At 49.1% G+C, this 7,679-nt stretch overlaps 1 pseudogene; it reads left to right on the plus strand.

Moving 5' to 3' along the window:
• Positions 1–474: 474 nt before the first annotated feature.
• On the plus strand, positions 475–1,209 carry LOC101141436 (eukaryotic translation initiation factor 1-like; annotated as a pseudogene).
• The last annotated feature ends 6,470 nt before the right edge of the window (positions 1,210–7,679 follow it).

Here is a 7,679-nt window from a genome sequence, read left to right on the forward strand (position 1 = left end):
CAGCTCTGAGTACAGAATCTCTAGGGGATGTCCAATATTTCCAATCAGCTCCAGATCTTAAAACCCATGGCTAAAATGATATATTTACTAGCAACATACTCTTAGTCCATTTTGTGTTGCTATAACAGAACACCACTGACTGGGTAGTTTCAAAGAAAAGAAATGTATTTTTCACAGTTCTGGAGGCAGATAAGTCCAATATCAAGGTGCTGGTGTCTGTTGAAGGCCTTCTTGCTGAGTCATTCATGGTGGAATGTGGAAGGGCAAGAGAGTCCGGGACAGCAAGAAAATTGAACTCAAAACCTCAAGTCTTTTCATGACCCCAGTCCGTGAGCTACCGCTGAGGACTCAGCAACTTTCCCTTTGAGCCCCCTTGCTTCCTCATGCTCCATACCCCACCTTTGCCCACTTCCCCCACTTCTTCCACTGCTACATCTGTAGGCAGTTTCTGCTGAGGAAAAGGAATTGTATAGTATGTTTGCTATTCAGAACCTCTCCTCTTTTGACCTCTTTGCTGGATGCAACTAAAGGCCATAACCTGCTTCCTGCTGGCACTGAGGATTATATCCATATAAGAATTTAATAAAGAAATGGCAGGAAGACCTTTACTACTGTCCAAGGAATTGCTGATGACTACCATAAAAAGAAACTACGACAGGTGCAGTGGCTCATGCCTGTAATCCCAGCACTTTGGGAGGCCTAGGTGGGCAGATGACATGAGGTCAGGAGTTCAAGACCAGCCTGGCCAACATGCTGAAACCCCGTCTTTACCAAAAATAAAAAAACTGGCTGGTTGTGGTGGTTCATGCCTGTAGTCCTAACTACTCGGGAGGCTGAGGCAGGAGAATCGCTTGAACCTGGGAGACGGAAGTTGCAGTGAGCTGAGATATCATGTCATTGCACTGCAGCCTGGGTGACAGAGCGAGACTCTGTCTCAAAAAAAAAAAAAAAAAAAAAAAAAAAGAAACTAGTGAAGGCATTCAAGAAGAAATTTGCCTGGTACTGCAATTGAGCATCCAGAATATGGAGAACTAATTAAGCTATAGACTGACCCGTGCAAGAACCTATGCCAGTTCCTTGCAGAGATTGCACTGGCCAAGGACAATCAGCTGAAGGTTCATGGTTTCTAAGTGTTTGTGGCTCACTGAAGCTTAAGTGAGGATTTTCTTGCAATGAGTAGAATTTCCCTTCTGTCTTTGTCACAAGTTTAAAAACCTCACAGTGTGTATGAAGTAACTATTTGGGGTCTGCTCTTAGCTTGGACTAGTGTAACTCCTTCATGTAATAAACTGAAAGCCACACAGACAAAAAAAAAAGTCCCTTCATAACTGGCATTAATCCATTCATGAGGGTGGAGTGTTCATGACATAAACATCTTCTATTAGGTCCCATTTTCCAAAACTATTGCACTAGAGATTAAGTTTTCTTTTCTTTTTTTTTTTTTGTTTTCCTGAGACGGAGTCTCACTCTGTCGCCCAGGCTGGAGTGCAGTGGCGCAATCTTGGCTCACTGTAAGCTCCACCTCCCAGGTTCATGCCATTCTCCTGCCTCAGCCTCCCGAGTAGCTGGGACTACAGGAGCCCACCACCACACCCGGCTAATTTTTTGTGTTTTTAGTAGAGACGGGGTTTCACCGTGTTAGCCAGGATGGTCTCAATCTCCTGACCTTGTGATCTGCCCGCCTCGGCCTCCCAAAGTGCTGGGATTACAGGCATGAGCCACCGCACCCAGGCCTGAGATTAAGTTTTCAACACATGTTCTTTGGGGAACATATTTAAACAATAGCATGTATCATATGTACAACCATAGAGGAAGAAGAGGATAATCTTTTCATGGGCTTAATATGTCCCTCCAAAATTTGTGTGTTGAAATCCTAACCCTTAGTGACTACATTTGAACGTATGGCCTTTAAGGGGGTAATTAAGGCAAAGTGAATTCATTAGGGTGGGCCATAGCTCAATATGACTGGTGTCTTTTTTTTTTTTTTTTCTGAGCCTGAGTCTAGCTTTGTCACCCAGGCTGGAGTGCAGTGGCATGATATTTTGGCTCACTGAAACCTCTGCCTCCTGGGTTCAAGCGATTCTCCTGCCTCAGCCTCCCGAGTAGCTGGGATTACAGGCGCCTGCCACCACGCCCAGCTAATTTTTGTATTTTTAGTAGAGACTGGGTTTCACTCTGCTGGTCAGGCTGGTCTCGAACCCCTGACTTCAGGTGATCCGCCTGCTTCGTCCTCCCAAAGTGCTGGGATTACAAGCATGAGCCAATGTGCACAGACTTGACTGGTGTCTTTATAAGAAGAGAACCAGGCCAGGCTCAGTGGCTCAAGCTTGTAATCCCAGCACTTTGGGAGGCTGAGGCAGGCATATCACCTGAGGTCAGGAGTTTGAGACCAGCCTGCTCAACATGGCGAAACCCCATCTCTACTAAAAATACAAAAGTTAGATGGGCCTGGTGGCCGGTGCCTGTAATTCCAGCTATTCAGGAGGCTGAGGCACAAGAATCTCTTGAACCCATGAGGTGGAGGTTGCAGGGAGCTGAGATTGCGCCATTGCACTCCACCTCTGGGCGACAGAGCAAGACTCCATTTCGGGGGAAAAAAAGAAAGCTGTACCTAGCCTGGGTGACATGGCGAAATCCAGTCTCTAAAAAAAAATACAAAAATTGGCTGGGCGTGGTGGCTCACGTCTGTAATCCTGGCACTTTGGGAGGCTGAGGCTGGCGGATCACGAGGTCAGGAGATCGAGACCATCCTTGCTAACACTGTGAAAACTTGTCTCTACTAAAAATACAAAAAAAAAAAAAAAAAAAAAAAAAATTAGCCGGGTGTGGTGGCAGGTGCCTGTAGTCCCAGTTACTCAGGAGGCTGAGGCAGGAGAACGGCATGAACTTGGGAGATGGAGCTTGCAGTGAGCCAAGATCAGTGCCACTGCACTCCAGCCTGGGCGACAGAGCGAGACTCCGTCACACACACACACAAAAAAGCCACGTGGTGGCACGCACCTGTAGTCCCAGCTACTCGTGAGGCTATGCGGGAAGATCCCTTGAGCCCAGGAGGTGGAGGTTGCAGTGAGCTGAGATCATGCTACTGCACTCCAGCCTGGGTGACAGAGAGGAGAGGCAGAATCTGGTGCCAGATTACCTGAGTTCAAAGCCAAACTCTGCACCCATTAGCTAGAATTACTTAATCTCTCTATATGTTAGGATTCATAAATTAATATACATGTAAAACACTTGGTACAGCCACTGCCACAAAGTATATACTGTGTGAGTCCTTGCTGTTGTGTTTGTTTTTTTTTTTAGACAGAGTCTGGCGCTATCGCCCAGGCTGGAGTGCAATGGCATGATCTCAGCTCACTGCTCAATATCTACCTATTGGGTTCAAGCGATTCTCCTGCCTCAGCCTTCCGAGTAGCTGGGATTACATTATGCCTGGCTAATTTTTGTATTTTTGTAGAGACAGGGTTTCACCATGTTGGCCAGGCTGGTCTCGAACTCCTGACCTCAGGTGATCTGCCTGCCTCAGCCTCCCAAAGTATTGGGATTACATGCGCGAGCCACCGCGCCTAGCCTAGTGCTTGCTATTGTTAAGGAGGAACCTAAATTACCTTTAAGTGGAAAAAATATCAAACAAACAGGTCTATGGTTTGGAAAAAAAGCTTCTCTTTTTGAAGGTGAGATAGATTACATTTCAAGTTCATTCAGGTGAGAGAATATCTAGGGAATTAAAGTGAGTAGGTGGGCATGAATGAGAGTACATCAGGCAGAACAATAGGAATGTTCTGCAGCTCAATGTTCCTTAGTTCTTTAATTAAAATGTTTAAACAAATGAACAATAATTATCAATTTCTTCTTCAGAGAATATGGAATTCACAGTTAACAAAAATCATTGCAATTTAGCTGGCTGTGGGGACACATGCTTGTAGTCACAGGTAATCAGGAGGATGAGCAGGAGGATCCCTTGAGTCCAGGAATTCGAGTCCAGCCTAGGCAACATAGTGAGACCCTGTCTTAAGCCGGGTGCGGTGGCTCACGCCTGTAATCCCAGCACTTTGGGAGGCAGAGGTGGGTGGATCACGAGGTCAGGAGATCAAGACCATCCTGGCTAACACGGTGAAACCCTTCTCTAGTAAAAAAAATACAAAAAAAATTAGCCGGACACGGTGGCACTACTTGAAAGGCTGAGGCAGGAGAATGGCGTCAACGGGGAGGTGGAGCTTGCAGTGAGCCAGGATTGCGCCACTGCACTCCAGCTTGGGTGACTGAGCGAGACTCCGTCTCAAAAAAACAAAAAACAAAAAACAACACTGTCTTTACAGTAAATGAAAAATAAAACAAGACCAGGAATGGTGGCTCATGCCTGTAATCCTAGCACTTGGGGAGGCCAAGGCAGGAGGATTGCTTGAGCCCAGGAGTTCTAGACCAGGGCAACACAGGGAGGCCCTGTCTCTACAAAAAAAAAAAAAAAAAAAAAAAAGGCTCTGTGGATAGTGTCTCCAAGGAAGGCACAGGGTCTAGTTCTAACATGGGTTAGAAAAATTTCAATCTCTCCCTCTCCCTCTCCCCACGGTCTCCTTCTCCCTCTCTTTCCACGGTCTCCCTCTGATGCCGAGCCAAAGCTGGACTGTACTGCTGCCATCTCGGCTCACCGCAACCTCCCTGCCTGATTCTCCTGCCTCAGCCTGCCGAGTGCCTGCGATTACAGGCTCGCGCCGCCACGCCTGACTGGTTTTCGTACTTTTTTGGTGGAGACGGGGTTTCGCTGTGTTGGCGGGGCTGGTCTCCAGCTCCTAACCGCGAGTGATCCGCCAGCCTCGGCCTCCCGAGGTGCCGGGATTGCAGATGGAGTCTGGTTCACTCAGTGCTCAATGGTGCCCAGGCTGGAGTGCAGTGGCGTGATCGCGGCTCGCTACAACCTCCACCTCCCAGCCGCCTGCCTTGGCCTCCCAAAGTGCCGAGATTACAGCCTCTGCCCGGCCGCCACCCCGTCTGGGAAGTGAGGAGCCCCTCTGCCTGGCTGCCCAGTCTGGAAAGTGGGGAGCGTCTCTGCCCGGCCGCCATCCCATCTAGGAAGTGAGGAGCACCTCTTCCCAGCGGCCATCACACCTAGGAAGTGAGGAGCGTCTCTGCCCGGCCGCCCATCGTCTGAGATGTGGGGAGCACCTCTGCCCCGCCGCCCCGTCTGGGATGTGAGGAGCGCCTCTGCCCGGCCGCGACCCCATCTGGGAGGTGAGGAGCATCTCTGCCCGGCGGCCCCGTCTGAGAAGTGAGGAGACCCTCCGCCTGGCAACCACCCCGTCTGAGAAGTGAGGAGCCCCTCCGCCCCGCAGCCACCCCGTCTGGGAGGGAGGTGGGGGTCAGCCCCCCGCCCGGCCAGCCGCCCCGTCCGGGAGGGAGGTGGGGGGGTCAGCCCCCGCCCGGCCAGCCGCCCCGTCCGGGTGGGAGGTGGGGGGGGTCAGTTCCCCGCCCGGCCAGCCGCCCCGTCCGGGAGGGAGGTGGGGGTGTCGGCCCCCCGCCCGGCCAGCCGCCCTGTCCGGGAGGTGAGGGGCGCCTCTGCCCGGCCGCCCCTACTGGGAAGTGAGGAGCCCCTCTGCCCGGCCAGCCGCCCCGTCCGGGAGGGAGGTGGGGGGGTCAGCCCCCTGCCCGGCCAGCCGCCCCGTCTGGGAGGTGAGGGGCGCCTCTGCCCAGCCGCCCCTACTGGGAGGTGAGGAGCCCCTCTGCCCCGCCACCAACCCGTCTGGGAGGTGTACCCAACAGCTCATTGAGAACGGGCCGGGATGACAATGGCAGTTTTGTGGAATAGAAAGGGGAGAAAGGTGGGGAAAAGATTGAGAAATCGGATGGTTGCCGTGTCTGTGTAGAAAGTAGACATGGGAGACTTTTCATTTTGTTCTGTACTAAGAAAAATTCTTCTGCCTTGGGATCCTGTTGATTGGTGACCTCACCCCCAACCCTGTGCTCTCTGAAACATGTGCTGTGTCCACTCAGGGTTAAATGGATTAAGGGCGGTGCAAGATGGGCTTTGTTAAACAGATGCTTGAAGGCAGCATGCTCGTTAAGAATCATCACCACTCCCTAATCTCAAGTGGTGAGACACAAACACAAACCAGGGACACAAACACTGCGGAAGGCCGCAGGGTCCTCTGCCTAGGAAAACCAGAGACCTTTGTTCACTTTTTTATCTGCTGACCTTCCCTCCACTATTGTCCTATGACCCTGCCAAATCCCCCTCTGCGAGAAACACCCAAGAATGATCAATAAAAAAAATAAATAAATAAAATGAAAAAAAAAAGAAAAATTTCAATCTAAAATTAGTTGTTGCTAGCAAAACAAATAGCCTTTATCCTGTTGAAGAAAATTGGTTAGGGTTCGATTCAAAAAGGCAGCACCAACAAAAAAGGAATAGGAAAGAAAATAGGAAGGAATTTCTCCCACTTCTCCCTTAAGCCTCTCTGTCTCCCTCCAGCACCCTCTCTGGACTTACAGCCTAACAGCCAGCCAGTGGACCAGGGAAGTCCCTCTTTCAGCCCCACACAGCAGAGTGTTGAAGGCGGGGTTTGAAGCTGAGACACCCTATCCTAATAACTGGCACAGGAAGTAATAAAGATTTATGAGACATAAAAACAAAAAATTAGCCAGGTGTGTGGTGGAGTGCATATGAGGTTCCAGCTACCCAGCAGGCTGAGGAGGATCACTTTGAACCTGGGAGGTCAAGGCTGCAGTGAGCCGTGATTGTACCATTGCACTCCAGCCTTGGTGGCAGAGCAAGACTTTACCTCAAAAAATAAATAAAATAAAATAATTGCAATTGAACTTGACATATAAAAACACACAAGCCCAGAGTCTCATGCAAAGAAAAATTATTAGATTATTAGGCTTAATTTATTTGAGGACACTAAGATGCTGACAAGTTTTATTTATTTATTTATTTATTATTATTTTTTATACAGACAGGTTCTCGCTATGTTGCCCAGACTGGTCTTGAACTAGGCTCAGGCAGTTCTCCTGCCTCAGCCTCCCAAAGTGCTGGGATTACTGGAACTTCTTTTGTGTTCTATTTTGCATGTAACTTGCATGCAATGACTCTAGTAGAATTTTTTTTTTTTTTTTTTGAGACGGAGTTTCGCTCTTGTTGCCCAGGCTGGAGTGCAATGGTGCGATCTCAGCTCACTGCAACCTCCGCCTCTCGGGTTCAAGCGATTCTTCTGCCTCAGCCTCCCGAGTAGCTGGGATTACAGGCATGTGCCACCATGCCTGGCTAATTTTGTATTTTTAGTAGAGACGGGGTTTCTCCATGTTGGTCAGGCTGGTCTCGAACTCTCCACTTAAGGTGATCCCCCCAAAGTGCTGGGATTAGAGGCGTGAGCCACCACTACCGGCCAGTGGAGTTTTTTTTTTTTTTTTTTTTGCTTCTTCAAACACAAGCTTGAAAAACAGTTTATACTTGCCCAAATATAGAATAGAAATCATTTAATTTTTGAACAATCTGTTGATAGAAGATAAGGGCAGTGTCTCCTTTCAAGATATAATCAAGGCAGAGTTTCAGGCTAGGTGTGGTGGCTTATACCTATAATCCTAGCACTTTGGGAAGATTGCTTGAGGCCAGGAGTTCGAGACCAGCCCGGCCAACAGAGCAAGACTCCTCTTATTAAATAAAAATGTTATTAACAACAACAAAAAAA

This window comes from Gorilla gorilla, chromosome 1, assembly GCF_029281585.2.
Source record: "Gorilla gorilla gorilla isolate KB3781 chromosome 1, NHGRI_mGorGor1-v2.1_pri, whole genome shotgun sequence".
Classification (NCBI taxonomy): Eukaryota; Metazoa; Chordata; class Mammalia; order Primates; family Hominidae; genus Gorilla; species Gorilla gorilla.